Raw genomic sequence first — 24,326 nt, forward strand, 5'->3', positions numbered from 1 at the left:
GTGCATCTCTTGAAGCAGGTTATAGTGATTTCTTTGTAGAAAAGCTCTGAAAGCGACGTGGTGTGTGTGTGTGTGTGTATGTGTGTATGCGCCCACGCGCGCACGCACACACGCACTGACAACTCTGAACTGGGGCCTTTACCTTTGTTAACTTGACAATATTATGTAGTAAATATTATGCACCCATTGTGCAGATAGAGACTGTGATTCAGAGCAGGACGGGAACTTGCCCAAGGCCACATGACAAGAAGAAGCAGAGCCAGCACCAGGCCCACGCTATCCAAGCTTCTACTTGTCCATCAGAATCCAATGGTCTTGGCTATGGATTATAATCCTGCCTTTCCTGGCCACACCTGTTCCCTGGACCACATTTACCCAATCGATCTCCACCCTTTCTTTGTCTCTTTCTCATAAGGAATGAAAACTGCCCATGGGAATCATCATGCTGAAGAAACTATTTGCCATCTGAGCCTGCCAAATTCCAGTGTAAGGTCCCGGGCCCCCTTCACTTGAATTGGTATTAAGGGCAGGTGTGGTGTGAAATACTACTGGCCCAACTACTGTACAGAATTATGATCATGGGATAGCAATGGTGTCTGCAGTTCTGTTGGGGTCTTCCAAAGCTCTTTCTCTGGCTCATGAGACTCCCATAGCATTAGTCCCAATTTAGAGTTGCAAAGTAGAGGTACCCGAGAAAGCACCGGTCCTGCCCCTCATTCCTAGGAAGCTGCCAACAGCACCGCTGAGGCTGTAATAGGGACATGGAGTGATTTCACAGCAGGCCTCACAGGTGGCCCTGACTTCTAGCTGCACAAAAAAGGGACCAGCTGGCTCCAGCGGTGCACCAGAAGGTGAGCTTGGGGCCCTTGGAAACTCAAGCTGCCCAGATGAAGGCGGTGATTGGCTGCTGGCTCAAACAGCACCCTTGGCGGATTCTCTATCACCTGTCTAAGGAAGTCATAAAGCCTCCTGCATAGGCTACTGGGGTCTGGGGAGAAATAAGTGCCCAATTAGAGGAGCTGTGGACCAATCCCCTGGCTATCTTGTCATTAAAGAAGTAAAAACACTGAGAGTTGTGACTGAGATAAAAGCAGAGAGGGGACTAGACAGTGTTTGTGGGCTTTCTAGGGACACGGTCATCTTGTCTGAGACCAGAAGAGAGAAACCTAGCATTCTGCTTAGGGACTTCACTTGGAGAAAATACAGAGACTGTTAGAAAAACGATTTGAGTACACCTGTGGAGAGGACTGCTAACTTCCTTAAACTGGAATGTTTCATGGCTCACCCCGAAGAGCTGCGGGGGGGGGGGGGGGGGGGGGGGGGAGGGGCTCACAGCTGTTCACTTTGATACTTGGCTGTGGTATACTTGTACAGTGCACAGGTACCCTTCCAGTCCTCTGCAGAAGATGTATGAAAAATCACGAATAAAAAGGCATGAAAATCAAATTAATTCCTTTTCCATTTTCCCCACATTTGTATCTGTCTATTTTTTTCTATTCAAGCCTGCCATCTCTATGAAAGCAACTACCGTAATTCTAATACATTTCGTCACTGTATCCCCGCACTGTATGAATTCTGCATTAGATAATGAAGAGGATTAATAATTAAGTCAAAATGAAAAACTACTTGTTTCCTCTCCAAGGCCTGGGGGACAGATTTCCTGGGCTGGTGCCAATTTGTCAGGGATGATTAGAGAGTGTCTCACAGAAGTGCAGAGACGACAACATCAAGAATGCACATGAGGAGACTATCCAGATGTTTATGTAAAGGTGAAAGGGTGGGGGTGATGGGGGAGATGAGAACCAGGGTACAGTAGGTATGGCCCCCAGAATTACAGCTGAAACCTACTGGGTACGGGAGGGCGGGACACACTCATTCGGAACACTTTGTGTGTACTGTTTATTTAGTCCCTTCAGAAAAGACATGGAGTTGGTAGTACTTTCCCCGTGTCTGGTCCAAGAAACAGGCACAGGGTGTGGGAACTGCATTCAAAGCACCAAGTTGTTCTAAGTTTAAAACCCAGGCTGGCCACCTCACCATCAGGAACACAAGGGAGAGAGAATGGCCCTGTACACAGGGAGGCACCACCTTCAATCCCAGCACTTGGGAGGCAGAGGCAGGTGGATCTCTGTGAGTTCGAGGCCAGCCTGGGCTACAGAGCGAGTTCTAGGACAGCCAGGACTGCACAGAGAAACCCTGTCTCAAAAAACAAAACAAAACAAAACCCCAAACCCCAAAACAAACATGCAAACAAACAAAAAAGAGTTGAGAAGCAAAGCATGAGAAGGAAGAACTACGAAAGACCTGTCAAGGGGTCGTGGGTCAAGGGTCAAGGGTCATGTGTCATGTGTCACTGCGTACTTCCTGTGAGACTCCTGCCGTCTGCCATCTTTTCTATGCCATTTCAAGATGGGTGCTGTCTGACCCGTTTTCCAGGAAGTGAACTGAGAAACCAAATGCCTCTCGGGGGCACACAGTGAACCGCCGGCAGAGGGGAGAGCACTGTCAACGATACGGAGGAAACCAAAGGAGAGCTAAATGAACGGAGGAGAGCACCAGGTCTGTGGATTGAAAGAATAAATGTGATAAAGAGGGCACTTCCCCAAACGGACACGAAGTTCATCCCAAGTGTTTTCTTTCACATATAGATAAGATTTTGCTAAGATCTATTAGAGAGACAGTTTAGCTTAGATAAAATACCTTTGAAAAAAAAACAAGAATAAAACAGAAAGGATCAATCCACCCAGTTTCAAGACTTACGACACAGCTACAGTAAATAAGAATGTGGTGTGAGATGGAGACACACATAGAGCAAAGGAACAAAAAGCCAAAGAGACCTTCACAAAGATGCTTAACGTTCTTGGCTCACTTATTTTCAACAAAAGTGCAAAAGAAATTCAAACCTTTTCAACAAATGAGGAAGGGCAATCTGACATCCATGGAGGGGGGCAGGGGTGCACTGAAGTCTCTGGCTTTATAAAAACAAGAAAGAAAGAAAGAAAGAAAGAAAGAAAGAAAGAAAGAAAGAAAGAAAGGAAGGAAGGAAGGAAGGAAGGAAGGAAGGAAGGAAGGAAGGAAGGAAGGAAGGAAGAAAGAAAAGAAAGGAAGGAAGAAAGGAAGGAAGGAAGGAAGAGAAAGAAAGAGAGAAAGAGAGAGAGAGAGAGAAACCCTCAATATGGATCTTAGTTGTAAGAGTAGGAAAGAGCATATGGAAAATGCTTCAGGATCTAGGGCAGCCAGGCAGAGTTTTTACACTTGACATCAAAAGCAGAATCCATAAAACACAAAGCTGACACTGTTCATCTAAACTGAAAACATCTGCTTTGGAAAAAGACTTTCTAAGGAGCTGAGCGGACAGATGACCCAGGAGGAGAGTCACTTGCAGAGTGTATATTTGACAGAGGACTAATGCACACACTACATAAAGAACTCCCAAACCGAACAGAGAATCAGAGAGGAAGGCAGCTAGAAAACAGGCCGAAGACATCGCGTGACAAATGCAGAGCGCGAATGAGCACCCTGGAAGGTGCTAGCTCATTGTCCACGGGAAAAATGCAAGCACACCACAGTAAGCTACTGTACACACCTGTCAGAAAGGCTGAAGTACGGGGGTGACAGCAAGTATCAGCAAGGATGCAGAGAAGCTGGGCCGCTCGTCACGGCTGGTAGGAATATAAAATGATAGAGTCACCATGGAAAACAGTTTACTTTTTTTTTAAAAAAAGATCTATTTTGTTATTCATTGATGTGTGTGTGTGCATATGAATTACAGGTGGTTATGAATTACAGGTGGTTGTGAGCTACCAGATATGGGTGCTGAGAACCAAACTTCAGCCTACCCAAAGAGAAATATAAGTTTTGGGTTTTTTGTGGGTTTTTTGTTTGTTTGTTTGTTTGTTTGTTTGGTTGGTTTTTTGAGACAAGGTTTTTCTGTGTAGTGCTAGCTGTCCTGGAATTCACTCTGTAGACCAGACTGGCCTTGAACTCACAGAGATCCGCCTGCTTCTGCCTCCTGAGTGCTAGGATTAAAGGCGTGCGCCACCACCTCCCAGCCAATATGAGTTCTTAACCACTGAGCTGTCTATCCTTCTCCTTGACTTTTGAAAAATTTTAACTAAACCTACCACTACCATATGACCCAGAAGTTATATTTCTGGGCATTTATTGTGGAGAATTGAAAACTTATGTTCATATAAAGTCAGTTCATCAATATTAATAGAAGCATTGTATAATAGTTCCGAACTGGGACAAACTCGGATGTCTTTTAATGGGTGGGTGGTTAAATAAACTGTCATATTTTCATATAATGGACTCTCACCAACAACATCCACATACATACATATATACATACAAACATACATATACACAGAAGAATACAATTTCCAGGTAAATGTTTTGAGAGGAAACAGTCAAACCCAAAAGTGTCATCCTATTTCTATTATATTCTTGATATTAAAAAAAAAAAAAGATTGAAATAGAGGGCAGAAGAGTGCCTGCCAGGGCCGAGGAGAGGGCAGGGTGGTTCCGAACCTGTGTGGTGAGAATGAGGCCACACTCAGCAGGTCCATATGTAGGTAGGCATAGTTTTATTGGCGACCATTTGGCCAGTTTTGCCAGATGTTACTGTTGAGAGACAGTGGGTGAAGATATGGAGCAGTGCTCTGATGGTCATCTCTTACACTGCGCACGAGTCTACAATGATCTAAAGAGTAAGCAAAAAATTAACAAAGGGAATGAGAGCGTGATGGATGTAGTGGAAAAAAGGAGAAAAGAAAGGAAAAAAAGCTACTGGGTTATGAAAGCCCGAAGGGCAGGTGTAGTCAGAGAAGAGTAAGGAAGCAGTCAGAGCAGACAGGATGAAAGATCCAGGTTGAGGAGGGAGGGAGGGAGGGAGGGAAGGCGGGGAGAGGGGGAGGGAGGGGGAAACAAAATGGTGTTGGTGTGAGTGTTTATGAGAAGTGGAGGGAGAGCCATACTTGAGTCGGTGCTGGACCCCGAGCCCAGCCAGCCCCAGGCTCCAATTCTCAGCCCCTGCTCTTCCATCCTGTTCCCTTACTGTCCTGTGTCTACAGGCCACTCGCCAAGCCATTCACCTGCCACCAGAAGATCTATTTTTGCCAGGCCCCATAGAAGCCTTCCCTGCATCCCTTAGTTGAGGCTGTCCTTGTAGGGACTCTCTGCCTGTGTCTCCTTGTCACTTCCCAGCTCGGCTCTAATTTATACCCTCTCCCAGGGTAGGGCAGGCAAGTGTGTAAATGAGCCCACCTTCTGTCTCAAATGCTTGCACAGGACAGGGGCTTCACTCGTATTTTGAAGGGATGTGAGTGATTTTTTTTAGTTCGTGTAATGAAGATTGGTTTACAAAACAACCAAGCCCATCTGACCAGGGTAGGAAAGACCTTGGCGTGGTCAGTGGGGTTTCTGTGGCTGCTGTGAAAGTCAGCTGGTTGTCATGACAGCCTTCCTATGAAAGGACCCTAGGGATGCCCATGGCTTCTGTTTCACTAAAGACAGCCACCTTCTTGGCACAGAGGCAGTACCACATGCAGTTGCTTTTCTGACCCATTTCCCACCAAGTTCAAATATCAAATTCTGAGAGACCAGAGCTGGTGTCAAGATGGACGAGGGACAGAATCTTAGAACAGAGGCTTGGCCCCAGATCTCATCTTTGAGTCCTCTGTTCTTGCTTTCCCCCTTTCTTCTGAGCAGAAGAGGTGATGGAAGATAATTGCACCCTGGTCTCCCTGCTTGTGAGAGTGGGAGCCTGGAATGTGAGAGAAGCCGAGAGAGAGAGGTAGCATTCCCAGCCTCAAGAGCCAAGTCAGGGCCATGAAGAGGTGCCCACCAAACCCAACCCAACTCCTTCCCCTTCATCATCTCGCCCAGACTCTGGTCAGCCTATGGGTTTGTCGTTGGTGACCAGGAAGTGCTGTTGCTATCTGCTAACTGGTCAGATTAACCCTGACCTTTGCTCCCCCCAGCCTGCTCTGGTCCCAAATGACAGCAGAACTTAACATTTAAGTTCCAGCCAGGATCTCCAGGGTCGTGTGTTGAAGGTTTGCTTCTGACATTTAGTTTTAACACAGCTCTTGGCAAAGGTTGCTGTTACCCTGGACTCTGTTGACAAGAATAGCTCCCTTATCAGAAAGTCGAGGTAGGAGGAACTAGACACCCAGGATAGCCACCCAGTCCCTTCCGTTGGGTTCCTCTCCTCACTTTAAAAACAATTTCAGAGAAAGCCACTTCCTAAGCTGCTTTGAAGAAAAAAATACATTTAGGTAATATTGTTCAAATTTCTCCCTGTAATTCTTTGTATCTGAACTCTCATTCTCCTGTCTCTAGAGGGGAAGAAGAGGAAGAAAGAAAGAAGGAAAATGTTCTCTATAGCCGACAAATGTCTCAGCAGACAGTGGACGATGGGCCCCTTCAGAAACACTGCCTCTCAGTGACCAGTTCACACAGTGAAAAGCTTAATCTAAAAATGGGCCCACTGAGCCACCCATGGATTCCTGCCCCCACTCAACTTCTTTCCGTTGTCCTCCACTCCCTGCCTAAAAGTCTGGTCAGTTTAGGCTTGGAAAATACAGGCAAGCTTTAGCTAATGTCCTTAATGGAAAATAACCCTGCTTTGATTACATTCAAAAGACTCCAAAAATTATCTATTCCTGACGTATGCTAGGAAATCAACTGACTGCTGAACCGATTTTAAATAACATTCAGAAGTGGATGGAGTGTTCAAGTATATGAACTTCCAGCATACGTTCCAGTGGCTTGGCCCCGGAAGGCATGCAGAATCCCTAGCACCTTAAAAGTGAGTGGAAACTGAAGACTGGGCCCCCTGCTGTGGGGTAAACTTCATCACAGATGTCTACAGCAGCCTTAGAAGGCTCCTCAACTGATGGACTAGAAACCCAGTTACACAGTTGCAGAGCACCAGAGGAAGTAAGGCCAATGAGATATAGTCACAGGGACGCATTGATGTGTCTATGGGACCTACAGAGAGATGTTCTGCATGCCCAGGACTCAGAAGGCAGCCTCAGGGGAATCTTTGCTGGGGAATCCTGCTGAGACCTGACTTTATACAGAGTAAGTATTTCAGCTTCAGGACAGCTCTGGACAGAGGCAGACAGCTCTGGGCAGAGGGGATGACTAGCCCAGTCCATCTCCTGCCCTCCCTCCCGTCTTCCCTCCTCCCACAGCTGACCTGCTTGCTAGATGGAGCATAGAACGCACTCATTTTATGCTTAAAACAGACATGCTCCTAAGCAAGAAATGCTGTTTCTGAGTTGCCAGCAGTTGGTAGCTGTCTTGGGGAGGCAATGCCAGAGTGTTGGGCCCTTTTTCTGTTGGGAAGCTAGGTAGTAAGTCTGGGGAAGATGGCTGGGTGTTGTTGGAGGATGAAATTATTTCTGCGACAGTTCCTCCAGTGGTGACCTGATTCAGTTGTGCTCCCAAGCACACCCTGAGCCCTAGAACTCCCTATGGAAGCAGACCCTTGCCCTGTAAGACCTGTTCAGTAGTCTACGATCCCAAGGAGTCTAGCCAACCCTTTTATGTTGGAACCTAATTCAATCCTCTTCTAAATCCCACAGCATCATTCTGTTCTGTTCACCTACCTCAGCCTAGGAAACCCCGGGATGGGATTTAAGACTACATTCACCTAAACCGGGCACCCCGGGTCATGCCTCTAATCCCAGAACTCCAGAGGCAGAGGTGAGCTGGTCTCTGAATTCAAGGCCAGCCTGGTCTACGCAGTGAGCAGCAGCTATATAGTGGTACCGCATCTCTCAGAACAAAATAACGATGGAGGCAGAGGAGACTGTGTCTAAGCAAAGGCATGGACGGAGACGATTAGGAGTGCCCTTGAGGGCCCGAGTTCCTTTTGCTTTAGTTCCTTCGAGAAACAGGAAAACCAAGCTCCGCCTTACAGGACCTGTGTCCAGGTTAACTCATAAGACCCTGTCTCAGCTCAGCACCCCTGTCCCATAAATAGTAGCTGCTTTCCCCCACTTTCCCACGGGGGGGGGGACGTGCTCTGTGAACTAGGCAGCTTGCTTATGTCCAAGAATGGGTGTGTACGATTTGGAGACAGATACAGATGAGAATCTCCTGTCATACGCAGTGTACTACAAGCAAGTTACTCATCCGCCCTGGGCTACCGTTTCTAACCTGTAGGATAGGAATGGTAGTCCCTGCTTAACTGAGAGGAGTCAAAGCGTTCTTCGTAAACATGCATATTCCCGCGGGTCATCTTGTATTTGAAAGGGTCTCCGTTTCTTAGTACGGACACTGGGCAGGCTAGAGCTTCCACTCGCTCTCGGGGGTATCCTGTGGAATTTTGAGGAGCCAGCACTAATCCAAGTCTGTTCCACGGCCCCAAGAACAGAAGAGCCCCACTCCCAGTGGCCTGCCCTTGCATTTGAGGGAAGCCCTGACAGAACCAGGGGCTACAGGGCAGATCTTCAGGGAGAGACATTCATCCAAAAAAAATAAAAACAAAAAGTACTATGGCAGTGTGCTCACGCTCCTCCAGCTTCTATCTTCAACCATTTTTTTTTTTTAATAATGGCAAAGGTGTTTTAAAAAGAAAGAAAGCATGTAGGTAGCGGCCAGCGCAGAGGGGAGGGCTAGCACCACGAGAGAGGCTTCCCAATTTGATCAGAAAGCAAGCAGCCGAAGCCAGCCGAGAGTCTAAGGTTCAGGGGGTCGCCTCACCGGGCCATCTCGGCCCCTACTTGAAGGCAGAGCTGCTAATGGGAGCAAGGTTCTCTTTATCTCCTCCCACAGCCTGGCCGGGCAAGCCTAAGATGGAAGGTTTCGGGCGCCCAGGTATCCGGGTCTGGCGCCGGGAGCGGGGGCGTTTACAGTCCTCGGGAGGCTGGACTCCTCATCGCGGGGCGGGCGGCGAGCGGCTAAGGCCAGCTCCGGTTTGCTGAACTTTGGACCTCGGGATCTTGTTCCCATCCCGTCTCAACCTAGCAGGCTCTGGGGTGCGGGGTGGGTGTGAGCCTGCTTTCAGAACCAAAGGACCCCCGGCGCCAGTCCGGCTTGGGGAGTCGCTGGGCTGGGGAGGGATGCAAGGGAAAAGGAGACAACTTACTTGTAGAGGAGGGAGCGTCTCTGAACCCCTGGGGCTAACTTCTGGCCGTCCTTCCTAGGCGGTGCAGGTGGCGCTCAGGGCTCTCCCGGGGATTCCCTAGCCTCAGGCATTGCCGACCTCCTGGCAGCTGCCCTGAGCTACTCTCGAGTCGCGAGTCCTGCGGGCAGAAGCGTCTAAACCTCCCGCCCCTTCACGGGTCTGCCTCGCCCTTCTAGCTAGAGAGAGCAGCAGGAAGCTCACTGCTGTCCCTCTCCTCCCCGCCCTTCTCTCTTCTCCCGCCCCATCCCCTCCCGTCCCCCTGGGTTCTCCTCCCTCTGTCCCCCTACAATTGAATCTCTAGATAAGAACGCGATTTAAAGGGCCACAGGCAAAGGAGAACAACAAGGAAAGGCAGTAATGGGGGAGATGCATGCACAATGGGACAGGTAGTGGAGATGGGTGGGGGCTGTTGGTGCCCGGGGTCGCAGTCACTTGGCAAGGGGTCGGGTGCTGGAGGCTGATCGGAGCGAGCTAGCAGCCTCCACCTTACTCTCTTGTCCCCTGGTTCGCCACCTTCCTCCTGGACCTCCTTGGTGATGCTCCTTTGCATCTAGCCACTCGGATGTGAGGGTCCGAGACCTGCACCGGTGGATGTGAGTGTGTGAGAGCCTCCCTTGTATATGTGAAAAGGCTCGCGTGTACCTGTGTGTGTGTGATCGCGCGCGTGTGTTTCCCCCCTTGTACGTGTGTAAGCGCCCCCGCGACTGTGTGAGCACCAGCGTGCCTACGTTTAGAGGGTGTGGAGGAGCAGACAGGAGAAACTCTTAGGGCGGAAAAATGCAGGCTCAGAGCCTTGCAGGGACTGCGCAGTCACTCTGGGGCGCATTGAAGGGGGTGTTGACAGAACTTCCGTGCCTTTCCAGAGAGCCAATGCCGCAGGTGGGGACCTTCCTAGGGAAGTCAGGAGTCATAGTCCTGGCGCCACCTCAAGCTATATCCTGATGCTGATGAGTTTGGCTCCTGTAGCTGGACCGTCTTCTGACGGTCTGAACCTCTGGCTGGAGGTGAAAGTCTAGAGAAGAGAGAAGGGAAATGGGTCTGTTTTGGGGGCATTCTCCTTAGGCCCCTTCTCCTAAGCAACTTATAGCTAGGTTGGAATGACAGGGAAGTGGCCTTTCATGGAACGACACGTGAGACCCCGAACTGTCTCCGGGTAAGATGGTTGGCCTTAACTCTCACTGCCCCACTTCCCTGTCTCTTCCCAAAGGCTTTTTATATAAAATATTAAAAATACAATGTCATTTCTGAAATGAAGTCCTACGTACATTGTTGTATTAATAAGTATACTAAACAGAAAGCTGTACAATAATGGTATTAATGGCACACTCCTGAATCCCCGTGTTTCACTAAACACAAACCCACCCACCTTCCGGTCCTCTTCTTGAACATTATTCTGTATCCACGTTCTCTGCATCTGATCAGATCTCCCGATTTTATTTCATTTTCTGTTCGACATTCTCCATATATATCCTCCATTGGCTGCCGCTCTGGAGGCTGAACATCCTTCCGGGATCCATTGTTTATCTCTATGCAGCCCAGATCCTTCTTGCTGTCTGAAACTCCCACTCCCCCTCTTGTGTGGACTCCTGGCCTTGAGCAAAGAGAACTCTATTCTTCGATTCCTGTGAACCATAGGAAAGACAGAAATGTCACTCTACACAGGGAGGGCTGCTGTCTGGGGAGAGGCAGCAGGTGACTGTCTGCTGGTGCCTTCAGGGGAGCCTATCAAACTCAGTGGAGTTAACTCTAGCCCCTCTCTGTCTGTTACCCAGCCTTTGGGGTTCAACACCCCAAATACTAGACTTAGAGTAAGCTGTCTTTGGCTCCTAAGGCGAACACAGCCTGACTGTGCTTGTGTATGCCCAGGCCCTGGCTCCTGTGTTTAGGAGACTATGTATCACATGAATGGTGGCCATGACAAGGAATCTGGCTTATTGAATGACAAGAAGAAATATGCCCATCACTGGGCCTGATGTGCAACTATAAAGTCTTGCCGGAGAGCAGCACCAAGGAGCCACCGTCCTAGCCTGCCCAGGAACAGAGCTAAGTGCCGCCAGGCCAGCACCTGCCCCTGGTTACTCACTGTGGCCTACTCTGTTACCCAAGAAATCTGTCTGTCTGTCCCTCAAGGGACTTTGTCTTTGTGCTCATCTCATTGTCCCTAGTTAGGGTCACTATTGCTATGATGTGACACTGTGACCAAAAGCAAGTTGGAAAAGGATGGGGTTTATTTGGCTTAAGCTTTCACGTCATAGTCCATCACCAAAGGTTGTCAGGACAGGAACTCAAACAGGGCAGGAACTGGAGGCAAGAGCTGATGAGGAAGCCATGGAGGAGTGCTGCTTACTGGCTTGCTCATCTTGCTCATCATGGCTTGCTTAGCCTTTCTTTCTTTCTTTCTTTCTTTCTTTCTTTCTTTCTTTCTTTCTTTCTTTCTTTCTTTCTTTCTTTCTTTCTTTCTTTCTTTCTTTCTTTCTTTCTTTCTTTCTTTCTTTCTTTCTTAAGATTTATGCCGGGCGGTGGTGGCGCACGCCTTTAATCCCAGCACTCGGGAGGCAGAGCCAGGCGGATCTCTGTGAGTTCGAGGCCAGCCTGGGCTACCAAGTGAGTCCCAGGAAAGGCGCAAAGCTACACAGAGAAACCCTGTCTCGAAAAACCAAAAAAAAAAAAAAAAAAAAAAAAAAAGATTTATTTATTATGTATACAATGTTCTGTCTGCATGCATGCCTGCAGGCCAGAAGAGGGCGCCAGATCTCATTACAGATAGTCATGAGCCACCATGTGGGTGCTGGGAATTGAACTCAGGACCTCTGGAAGAACAGTCGGTGCTCTTAACCTCTGAGCCATCTCTCCAGCCCTTAGCCTTTCTTACTTATAGAACCCAGGACCACCAGTACAGGATGGCACCACTCACAACAGGCCGGGCCCTCTCTCATCAATCACTAAATAAGAAAACGTCCTACAGTCAGATCTTATGGAGGAATTTTCTCAATTGAGGTTCCCTCCTTTCAGATGACTCTAGCTTATGTCAAGTTCACCCAAAACTAGCCAGAATGACCATTATGTGCTGGTTCAACACTCCATAGGAGTGTTTAACTCTTTGATTTCCTAGTTATCATGAGAAGCTGTGTTGCCCTGAGATCCAGCTAATGCGCACTTGAAGCATTTGCTGAGCCTTGGCTCCATGTTCCATCCTGTAGCAGCAGTGGCCTTTGGGTTAGTGTAGAGAACACGGTGTTCTTTGGATTAGTATAGAGAACATGGTGTTCTGTCTGCCTCTTGACGGAACATGGCAGAATTTGTAACAAAACAGGATGGTCTGGGCAGTACTTCTTTGACAATATTCTCTCAATGCTGGGAACGTAAACCAGAGACAGGAAAATCCATGTCCGGTTTTTAGCCTGGGCCTGAAAAATGAGAAGTGGTGGGTGGGATTCTAGTCCTGACTAGTGTTCACAAATTTGCAGACTTAGGGTGTTCTGGACTTTTCTGCCCAGATGGCATCTGAGGACAGGGGGCAGCACTACTTAGAGAGCTTGCAAGGTGCTAAGTGTGTCTTTCATTGTCTGGAAATTAAAGAGAGGCACAAGAAAGTAGCAGAACTCGTGTGTGTTATCACGGTTAATTAGTGTGCAGACCACCTCCTCTGTGTCTCCTCTGTACCTCTCTTCCCCTCTTTCATGAGCAGGAGCTGAATTCACAGTTAATGTTTTCCTCTTTAGAATATGACACTTACAGGAAATTAGTTTTTCTCCTATTTATAGAAATTGCATTTGCATTTATGAGGCTGGTAATGTCTCATAAATATTTCCTGCCAGATAAAATATTAATTAAAAGAATTTGTTGAGTTATACTCTGAAATCCTAGCTAAATCTCTTCTAAGACAAATATTTTAAGTACTTTTTTCTCATGCTAGGAGAATCTCTCATACATTACTGTGTATGTTAACGAGCTCTCCAGGAACAGAGGAACAATAGATATCAATCAATGAACTATTTCCAAATATTTAACCAACAGTCAGATGACATCCTTGCAATTTGCTACTGAACCCTCTCTAGTAGTACCTGCTTTTCCCTCAAGAATTAGCAACCTGAATTTGGTTTTTCTGTTCTTAACATTTCTTTATACTAAAATTGCATGTGCACACACACACACACACACACACACACACACACAGACAGGCAGACACACACACACACACACACACACACACACACACACACACACACACACACACAGAGCGCGAGCTTTCCAATCAGTGAATACTGACCAGTCCCTCCTCATTCACTGTTACACTTTCTCTGGTTTCAGTTACCAGCAGTCAGCTGTGGTCTGAATAAATCAAATGGAAAATTTCAGAAATACTCAATTTATAAGTTTTAAACTGCATGCCATTCTGAGGAGCATGGTGAAATCTTACACCACCTCACTCTGTCCCCTCAAGGCACAGGGTGTCTACACTGTATGAGAGACCACTCCCTGGGCATGAACTTGGTAACAAACGTTAGTGTCAAGTTGTTCCTGCCTTCCTTAATAACATCTCTGAAGCAGCAGTGTAGTAACATAGGCCGCACAGACCCCAGAGCTGTAAAATGATTCCTTTCAGTGAAACCAACCGTGACAGTTCCCAACTTTAGAAGGAAGAGTTTTCATTCGCCCAAGGTTGCTACAGTTTTAACAGTGAAACTGAAACTTCTGTCTGTGGAGTTTCAAAGACAGGGAAAAGAAATTGGTGCTAGCTTTGTTGTGGCACCAGGCGGTTGAACTGCATGGTCTGCGCTTGGTTTGGTTGGAGAGGCCTTCCATATGTGGAGGGGAGCAGCAAGTGTTCAGGTCTTGGCTGGGGATCTGGAGACAGGCGGAGGTTAGGGGATTGTGAGTCATTTCACATGCAGCAGCAGGCCTGCAGTGTTTGAGACACTTGGATAGATACTGGAGGAGAAGGTAACAAGCATAATGGACTTGGACCAAAATCACCTCCTATAAAATCGGGAAGGTCAGCAGGTGTACCGAGAAAGTCAGACTCACAACGTGGCTTTTAATTCCTCCTGGATACTTGGCTGATGGTGTGGAACTGATAAGAATGTTAATGAAGCCCAGAGAGAGCTCCAGCAATCAACTGGAGCCGACTCCCGGCTGCCAGGCTACGGCAGAGAACAAGCCTGGAAAGGAGACCCGGATTTTCACAGGAGGATGGATAGGAGCAGAAACGGCCAGGTGAGCTCCCTGGGTTCAGGGACTGGGAGTGTGTGGTGTCAGGAGGGAGGTGCTACAGGAATTTGGGGAGAGGACTGATGTGGCAGATTGTAATTAGCTGAGTGCCTACTATGCTCTCAAGTCAGCTGGGTGCTTCCTGTAAGCCACTGTCTGTCATTTCCTCAACAGCCTTTGAGGAGCAGACTCAAGGGAGAAAGTGTCCTTCCCGCTGGTGCGTGTAACCCCTGCGCTACCACCCGTTCACCATGTGGGAGCGAGGGGCTGAGGATCAAAAACAGAGACAAGTCAGTGGGTCATTCGTCTCAGTAGAATGCCCAATGCCCTTAACTGAAGGAGGGAGGAAACCTTAAATACAGGCTTACAGCAGCACAAAGGGAGAACCCCGGAGGGCAGAAGTTCGCTACAGATGTTTTACATTCTCGAATCCTAGCTCTTTACACCAAATGCAGGATACACAAACAAGGAACCTCAGGTAAGCTGTTCAGGAGGAAGGGAACCTGTGGGCATTAGCATAGGGAGGACATCTGATCAAGGTCAGCAAGTAAGGCAACAGCAGCCCAGGGAACGGGGGTCAGGGCCCAACAGGTGAGGTCATCAGCCGTGTCTCAGAGCTCTTAGCAGAAGCCACTTTCCTTGGATTCTAGAACAGTATTTCTAATTGTGACGGACTGACCTGTGTCCCTACCAAATACTTAAGCTGAAATCCTAGCCCTCAGTACCTTGGTGAGTGGCTGTGTTTGGAGACAGGGCCTTTAAAGAATTAATTAAATCAGTATGAGGATACTGTGGTGAGCTCTAATCCAATTTGGCTTATGTTCTTGTAGAGAGAGGACATGTGGACACACACAGAGACCAGGAATTGTTAGGCACAGAAGAAAGTCCGTAGGAGGACACAAGGAGACAGTTGTATACACGCTGGGGTGGGGGGTGAGGGGTGGGGGGTGGGGAGAGGGCTCCTGAGAAACCAGGCCTTGACATTGGTCTCATAGCTTCTGGAACTGTGAGAGAGAAAATTCTCTTAAGTGTCTAGCCTTTGGCCCGGTATTTGGTTATGGACGTCTGGTAACCAATACACTGACCCCTGGGAGGGCCTGTGCCTTAGGGTTTCTATCGCTGTGATAAAACCAGGACCAGGAAGCAACTTGGGGAGGGAAGGGTTTATTTTATCTTACAGCATGTAAGTCCATCCCTGAGGGAAGCCGGGGGAGGAGCCTGGAGGCAGGAACTGAAGCAGAAACCACAGAATGACTTGCTGACTTGCTCCCCATGGCTTGATCAACCTGCTTTCTTATAGGACCCAGGACCACAAGACTGGAGGCGGCACTACCCACAGTGGGCCTAGCCCTCCCACGTAAATCATCAATCTAGAAAAAGTACCACAGGCTTGCCCACGGCCTATCTGATGGAGACATTTTCTCAGTTGATGTTCCCTTTCCCAAATGACTCCAGCTTGTGTCAGGTTGACGTAAAATTAGCCAGCACGGCCTGTGTCCCAGGCTATGGGTTTGGAACTTAACTCTTCAGGCTGGAAGTCAGTGCTTTAGATTTCTGGACTGGGGAGAATTATGAAAGTCACTGTGAAGGGTTCCGCAGGGGCGATTCTTCTATTTCTTCTTTTCCATGAATAATTGCAGAGGACCTCCTTTGTGACTTCTGTGATTATAGGAGACACGAAGTCTGGCTTCTCCCTGAACACTGCTTGCTCCTGGGGCTAACAGCACCTGGTGCACACTGGTCAGCCAGCAAACACTGTCCCATGGAAGAATGGATGTGGACCAGGTTCTAGAAATGAAAGGAATGGCAAGGCAACTCAGAGCTGGACTTCGTGGAGCTTAGACTGTGGGGAGGACCAAAACTGTACAATTTGTTCTGGAAAGAGTCGCTTCAGGAGGGATAGACATTACCTGGAGGCGCCACCCTATAGAACTCGGCAAAGAATGTTATCTGTACTTTTTCTGTTTGAGATAGCACATGTGTCCACTGCATATGTCAAATGTGCCCCTGAATACAAAATAGAGTTTAATTATGAGTTAACTTTGATTCAAACAGGCTTTGAGGTGGTAACCATACTGTATGGTCTAGGGTTTGGAGGCCTGGAGAACACTGCCGGGTTGGAACGGGTGCTGTCACTTCTTTCCTAGCTTTATTGGTTAAAAAAAAAAAGAAAACAAAACAAAAATAAGAACATAACCCCTCAACTCTGTCTTGGGGAAAACTACAAATGCCTGGTCCTGTTTCCACAAGGTGCCAATGGCGCCATCTCGTGGTTGAAAAAGATTCTACATTAAGTGGAACTGTTTCCTTGGTTCATTTTCATCTGTAGTTTGCTTTTTACTAAAGTGATATGTGCGTGCATTTGAAGCATGACACTGCTGCAGTTTGACATGATAAAATAATTTTGTTCTCTTCTTCCTCCATCACACAGCTTGCAGAAGCCACCCTTCCGCTTCTCTGGACACTGCTGTCTATCCCAAGTGACGTTCCCGCGGTAATAATTCTACCCACAGTTAATGCTTCTAAATGGACACCACTGGGGACGGAGACTGGCTTTCCTTCCGTCCCGTCATCCCCACCTCGTGCTTGGCCTCTTCCCATTTCTTACCCAGAAGTGGAGCTAGGCCACCATGCTAGCTGGACAGCTTGGGTGTTACAATCCTAGTCATAGCTGATCCATATAGCAAATCTTTCCCAGCTGCTTTTGCTCTGTGACTCCGCTGTGTCTCTCCGCACTGTTGTCTTTCCAGGGGCCTCGTTGTGATTTTCTGCACGATCATGTTACTGGCAGTGTCTTTTCTGTTCGCAGTTTTCTTCTCTTTGTCGAACTGTTTTCTAAAACACGCGTTTTCATGTCTGGTTCTCCTCAAATATCTGGTAACCTAGCAAGAAAAAAACATGGCCCACAGTGAGGACTTGGTACCTGTCCGGCTCCCTGGAGGATTCTCTGGCTGAGTCATCTCACTGCAGGAACTCGAAGCCTACAAGCTGCTTTTGAGGTAGTTAAACTCCCTGGGCACACTTTCATCTCTTGTGCGGAGGGTGGAACCCTGACCACCAGAACCCTGACCACAGAACCCTAACAACAGAACCTTGACTACCAGAACCCTGACCACAAAACCCTGACCACAGAACCCTGACCACAGAACCCTGACCACAGAACCCTGGCCACAGAACCCTGACCACTAGAACCCTGACTATCAGAACCCTGACCACAAGAATCCTGACCACCAGGACTGTGACCACCAGAATCCTGTGCACCAGAACCCTGACCACCAGAACACAGACCACCAGAACCCTGACTACAGAACCCTAATATGGAGTGTGGATATAATCACCTAATCATCTTTGGGGTAAAAAAGCCATCCTGAATGGTGCTTTGTGTCTCTCAGTTCAGGACCTGGTATTGTCTGCACTTTAGAGATGTAATCATCAGCTTTCTCAAAAGGCTAGAGGCCTTTTTGTTTGGGTGGGGTCAAGGAGGGGATCTGGAGGCTTCCTGATGATCTCTATGTGGACCCTCAGTCCACCAACTTCTTTTACCCAGCTTCTCTCCCTCATCTATCACAGGAAGTGCCACAGATATCTATATCTTTCAGGATCTGAAGTGCCAGTTGTGTTTTTTTCCTGAATGATTAAAAGTGTTTGCATCTGAGATATCCTCAAAGGACCATGCATTAAAACTGTGTCCCCCAGCTTGGTGCTATTGGGAAGTGGTGCACTCTTTTAGACATGGAACCTATTGAGGAGTCTTCAGGTCACCGGATACCTACCCTTGGAACAGACAGTTGGACTCTGGCTCTTTCTTCCTCTCTCTTCTGCCTCCTAGCCATGAGGTGGACAGCTTTCTTTTCCATATGCTTCCATGAGGATGTGTCCACCAAGACATGCTGCCTCGCCATAGGCCAACCAGACTGGGACCTACAGAACTGTGAGCCCAGGCTGTTTGTTTTTACTCTTTTGCGGGGCCTGCCACCCAGCTCCCAAATAAATCACACATGGAGGCTTATTATTTCTTATGAATGCCCGGCCTTAGCTTGGCTTGTTTCTTGCCAGCTTTCCTTAACTTAAATGATCCCATCTGTCTTTTGCCTCTGGGCTTTTCCCGTTCTCTTACTTCTGTAAATCTTACTCTTACTCTGTGGCTTGCTGTGTAGCTGGGTGCCTGGCCCCTGGAGTCCTCCTCCTCTGCTACTCCTTTTTCCCTTCCAGATTTCTCCTTCTGTATATTCTCTCTCTCTCTTCCAGCCCGGCCTATTCTTTCTCCTGCCTCGATATTGACTGCTCAGTTCTTTATTAGCCCGTCAGGTGTTCTAGACAGGCACAGTAATACAGCTTCACAGAGTTAAACAAATGCAAACAAAAGTAACATAGCTTAAAATAATATTCCCCAACAAGCTCAGACACACCTTTCTTTTTTATGTGTTTATGAACTCAGGCGCTTGTTATAGTACTTGAAAGACTGACACATGGCGTAGGGTAGAATGCAGGTGCTTTCTGGATTTTGGAAACACCAGAGTTGCCATTCCCAGATGTTCGTACTCTTGAAGTTTTATGCCTTTTCCAGAGCTGCCTTGTACTGGGCTGACAGAGGAGAGCCGAAGTATAAGCATTTCCATACCTTACCATCTTCATACTGGTAGCTTGTTCATTGGAATCATTCACTCTGTAACTACTTGTTGGCCCTTATCTCAGAAATGGAGCTGGATTTAGACGTGTGCTGAATAAAGCTGTGTTCTCTGCCCCACAGGAGATCTTTAAACATGTGGCAGGTGAATAAATTGTTAGGTAAATATATTTAGAGCAAAAATGCAGCTAATTGAGAGGATTGGGAATCTCCATGGAGGTGAGATAGGCTGTTTTCCAGGATATTCCAACAAGTGACATGGTGTTGAGGGTCCCTTGCAGGTCCAGACACCGGCTTTCCTGCACAGCCACCTCCCCTCAAGAACACCCATCTCACTAATTGCCATCAAGCTTCCTGCTGCCTAGATGGGAAGGCTAATTCCTTAACTCATAGTCAGTGAGCACCCTAATCATGGTAGGAACGAAAATACACAGGACAGCTCCGTCCACACATGGCTCTCCGCAGGAGTGAGCTGCCTGGAGAATCAGTCCTGCTGGCTGAACCTGGAATCTGTCACGGTGGCTAGACTGAGTGCTTTTGGTTTGGGCGATTGAGCAAGGAGGAAGGCAGTGCTCAGTGGGAGGTAAAGCTGGAGCTGTTGAATGAGGCTGCCTTTTCCTGGAAAGAGCCTAGTAGAGCAGTGGGTTCCTGTTTGCTCTGCTCTGCCCCGCTCTTCCCTCCCCTCCTCTCCCTCCCCCCCCCAATGTAAAAGCTCAACATGAAGACACAAAAGGGTTGGACTTTTTCTAAAGTTTTTTTTTTTTTCTTTTTTCCTGAGACAGGGTTCATCACTACACGGCCCTGGCTATCCTGAAACTTGCTTTGTAGACCATGCTGGCCTCACAGAGATCCGCCTGCTTCTGCCTCTGCACCACCATGCCCTGCTTAAAGGGAAGTTCTTAAGACTGCTTTTACCCAAATCCCCACCCTCGGCTGCAATGGCCTGCTTGAGACTCTGGCCCGGGCTGATTGGATTGTGAGAGAGGATACTGTTGCTTCGTGGAGTGAGAGTTCTCTGCCTCTGTTGTGGATTGGAGAATTATAAGAAGGCGGAGGTCATGAGAGAGAGTCACAGAAAGAGACCCTCCTGCCTTCCTCCTGTCGGCAGATCCCCTCCTCCTGTCGGCAGATCCCCTCCCCTTGGACCTGGCAACCACCAGTGCTGCTTCAAGGAAGAGACCAAGAGCTAGGGGTGTTGGTGAGAGAGGGTCTGGGGAGATATCTTCCTCCTCTGCTAAGAGTGTCTCTGCAAGGCCAGGGAGGCACATTCTGGTGCCCATTCCTTCTGTACATGGAGCCAGGGAGGGTAAGGCCCTGTGTGGGCTGCACAAGGGAGAAGTGTTGGTGGTAGTAGGATTGGATATGCCCTAGATCACTCTCCTGTTCCATGATATCAGTGCAGCTGGAGGGACGGGGCAGACCTGACTGAGGGCCATGGGGCCATGGGGCCATGGGACCACGGGGCCATGCTGCCAGGCTCAGTCCTCATCTCTCTCTGCCATCGCTTTTCCTTCCTCAGCTGGTCACATGCTGACACTGCCATGCTGTGTGAGGGCCAGCCCGAGGAAAGCTACTGTAATGATTGCCTTAGAAGTTCTGCCGAGATCCTGTGACCGCAAAGCTCCCATGGCCTGGGGCCCCTGCCTAAACCAGGCCCCGTTTGTCTTCTCCAGGCTCCACAGAGCATCCCATCACCCCAAACCCCCATTTCCCAGCTCCAACTATCCCCCAGAGGCACTGGGACAGATTTTTCTGCCTCAGTGCTACAGGGGAGGACCAAGGGTGGCCTCCACTGTGCACGGCCCAGAAGACTCAAGGCGAAGCTGAGGACTTCAGTTCCTGGCTGTGCTTGGCGTTAGTGTTCCGAGTAATAAGAGAAAGTGATGGCAAGCCGTGGTTAGCTGTCACTAGGCGTTTCTACGCAGTCGCATAAGGCATGCACAGTTTGCCCACTTTGGAACAGAAGGTGAGACTCAGGAAAGTTATTTAATTACCCCAAGGTCAGATAGCTATGGCGTGCCAAAGTCAGATCTCAAGGCCAGGATTTAGACTCAGTGTTTTTCCTATCACCCAAGCTCCCTGAGGCTCATCTGGGGCCCTTATTCTAACACATTTCCCACCCTTGACATCAAATCCTCATGACCTAACCCTCAGGGCCTATAGGCCCAGAAAGCCAGTGCTGGGGGAAGGGTGGACTGGGAGGCCATGTTCTCTGTATGAGAACATGGAGAAGGACCTGGACTTTGTGGCTGGTCCTGTGGACCAAGACTGTCCCATGACATGGGAGTAGGCATCCAGGAGTAATCTAGTGCTGTACGGGATAGGTCACAGGAACAGAGGAGAGCTGTTCACATCAGCTAAGCGGCCAGAAGGATGTTGCCTGCAAGGTTGCTGGACTGGCCAGAGTGCCTGTGCTTATTATGCAAATGTCAGTGATGTCCAGTGCCAGGGCTGGGTGCTGGAATCAGAAAACAGACCCCGGTGAACAGGCTAGCCTGGGCACAGGGTCCTGCCAAAGCAGCCTATGCACCTGCCAGCTCCTGCTGCATCTCCTGGAACTTCAGTGAGCCCATGGGGTGAACAGCTGGAAATGTCCTTTGTCTTATCTTCTGATAGTAAGGAGACATATGCCAGGTAACTGAGAATCTGAAACAAGTGTAGAGATTAGAAGGGAAAGACTGAGCAAGAGGCCACAGTCCAGCGATCCCACCATGCAAAATGAAGACTTGTTCTTGAGCCTGTTTGGGAACTTTCCAAAATCCTTCCCTGGGATTCTGTCGCATCCTGGACCTCTTTCCTAACTGAAGGCATTTGAATAGAGGCCTCAGCAATGAGGCCACTCAGGTTGTTCCTTAGCCCAATTCCCTCTGATATGTGTCTCAGTTACAGGAAGCTCACCTGGTAATTCTCCAGCAAACAGAACCCCCATGTAGAAAGCACTTCCTCTGCCATTTGCCATAGATTGCACAGAGCCACTGGCCATCTCTATTCAAACAATTCATGGAAAATAGTTTTTAAAATAGCAACCATACTAAATACAAGGCTCCTCCTACTTGCCACTAATCCCCTAACAGCACATCCTAACAAATATTTCCATTGTACTTACATTATGTTAGGTATTCTAAGTCATCTAGAGATAATTTAGAGTCTTGGAGAAGTGTATAGCTCATACACAAATACCACCATTTTGCACACAGAGATATTGGTGTTTGTGGGAGGTTCTGAAACCACTTCTCATCGAAGAGCAAGGAACAGGAATCTAGAGACCACGTGTGTCAAGGCAGCCCCTATGGTACAATGGGCTCAGTGACTAGAGTGTCATCGCTCGGGCCAGCGTGTCAGGAAAAACAGAAATTGCAAGATTCCTGCCTTGATCTTCAGTGTATGCAAGACCTTTGCAAGATGTATGCTGGTGACTTTTGAAAGCAGTTTTCTTAGGTAGTGGCACTTGTAGATGACAGTCATCCTCTGTTGGTGAATGCAGACTTAGAGAAGGAAGCTGTCGCCTTGAACTAGCCAGTAGGTTATGCAAGAGATGGCTGAGAGGTACATGGATTTTGTAACATCTGTAAGCAAAGCACCTCTAGCTCCATGTATATCACCCAATGAGTGTGTGTTGTGTGTGTGTGTGTGTGTGTGTGTGTGTGTGTGTGTGTGTGTGTGTGTGTTGGGGGGTGCTAATAGGAACATGATATCCAGAACAGAGGAGATGATAGCCCTGTCCTGCTGGGGCTAGCTGTAGTGAGCCCCAAGGACCAGATTTTAAAGAAGACTCTAGGCAGGCTAGAGTGTTTGGGAGTCTGGGGGAGAAAATGTAGGAAATGTGGGCAAGCCAGAGGTGACTGGTAACTTCTAAATGTGTGAAATTGGTGAATCTGAACCTTGTTTGCATTGTAAGGAGGCACCTGCCTCTTGGGGTGAGCGTAGGGAGGTCCAGAGCTCCCCAAAATCCTGATATGTTATCCAGCAGTCAAAATTACTGCAGTGGTCAAGGTCACAGATTCTGTGTGAAGTCAGTCAGTACTACCATTCCTTTCGGAAAGAGCTTGCAATCCTTCTCAAGTGAATCCTACTAAACCTGTTTCTTAATTGCTGTGATGATGATTTAGAAATCACTCTCTGCTTCCTTTCCAGGGAGAAGACACCAACAGCAGAGTAACTTCAGGGTGTTTGGGAACTTCAGGATAGAAAGCAGCTGGTCATCTTCACTTAAGGACCTCACCTCCATGTCTCAATGCTGCCTTTCTCATGAGTAAAGCTTCCCAGAGCAGCTGGACGAGAACCCAGGAGTCCTAATGCCACTTTATCCAACTCTAATGAGAATGATTTCCCTCAACCAGCAAGCATCCAAAAGTCCTTGGAGTTGTCAAGTGCACAGCCCCTGGGCTAGCTCACTCTGAGGAGATGGCCATCACCCCCAGTCATGGTCATTACACACAGTCCGAACAAGGAGGATAGTTAGCAGTGAGGTCCTACTCAAGGGACAGGAGCTGGGAGATACCGTTAGGATAGATGAACAATTGCTTGAGGGGACTGACCATAGTCCACCCAGACTCAAGCATATCTGAGACAGAAGGCCTCCAGAGCTCTGCTGATGGGCAGATTTTTTTTTTTTTTTTTTGCAAAGTCTGGTCCAGGGGAAGGAGGCCAGCCAGTCTGCAGCAAGCTGGAACCAGTGTTTTCTAACTGGTGTGAGTCACTGGGCTCTGCAAATAGCATGTTGTGTACATGACAGCATGGCTTACTGGATGCACCCACTGTCCAGGAGGAGAATTTCGAATCTGTCAAAAACATACTGGAGATGCCAGAATAGGAAATGTATCTGTAAATATAAAATTCTGGTAATAACATGACAAAACTCAAGATGGGAAATAAAGACTAAGGAGAAGTGAGCATCTGTGCTTTTGCATTCTGAGTACTTGTCACCCTCTAGAGAGACACAACACTCAGAAGTCAAAATCCCAATGACAAGACATCGTGTCCTTCAGCCATCTTGTCCCCACTTAACTCTAGCCTGCCCACCCACCATCATCCTGTCTCTAAAGGAGTGGTTTTTCCTGTGAGGACTCTGACACTGCCCAGCAGTCACTCACTCATCACTTCTCCCTCTTCCAAGTCCATCTGCCATAATTCTCCTTTCTTACTGTGCCATGCCAACATGACTGGGTGAGAATCCTTCCCAACATTCCCAGCTGGAAGCAACCTCTCTTCTGTGCATCCCTGTCACTTCCTGGGCATTGATGCTTTTCTGTGCTCATCATTGTCTTAGCCTCACAAAACGTTGCACTCCAGAAAGACAGGGGCCATGTTTTATCGTCTTGTGATCCTCTAAGTCATTAGGATGGTGCC

The 24,326-nt window shown here is 48.2% G+C and overlaps 1 protein-coding gene across 1 annotated transcript in view; it reads right to left on the reverse strand.

The window, feature by feature from the left end:
• Positions 1-9,333, reverse strand: part of Kcnj5 (potassium inwardly rectifying channel subfamily J member 5) — a 28,929-nt gene extending 19,596 nt beyond the window's left edge. The window contains 1 exon segment of the mRNA XM_052755983.1: positions 9,101-9,333. The gene's annotated coding sequence lies outside the window, so the exon portion shown is untranslated.
• Between the last annotated feature and the right edge of the window lie 14,993 nt (positions 9,334-24,326).

Source organism: Peromyscus californicus, unplaced genomic scaffold (assembly GCF_007827085.1).
Source record: "Peromyscus californicus insignis strain IS unplaced genomic scaffold, ASM782708v3 Scaffold_11__1_contigs__length_118956290, whole genome shotgun sequence".
Classification (NCBI taxonomy): Eukaryota; Metazoa; Chordata; class Mammalia; order Rodentia; family Cricetidae; genus Peromyscus; species Peromyscus californicus.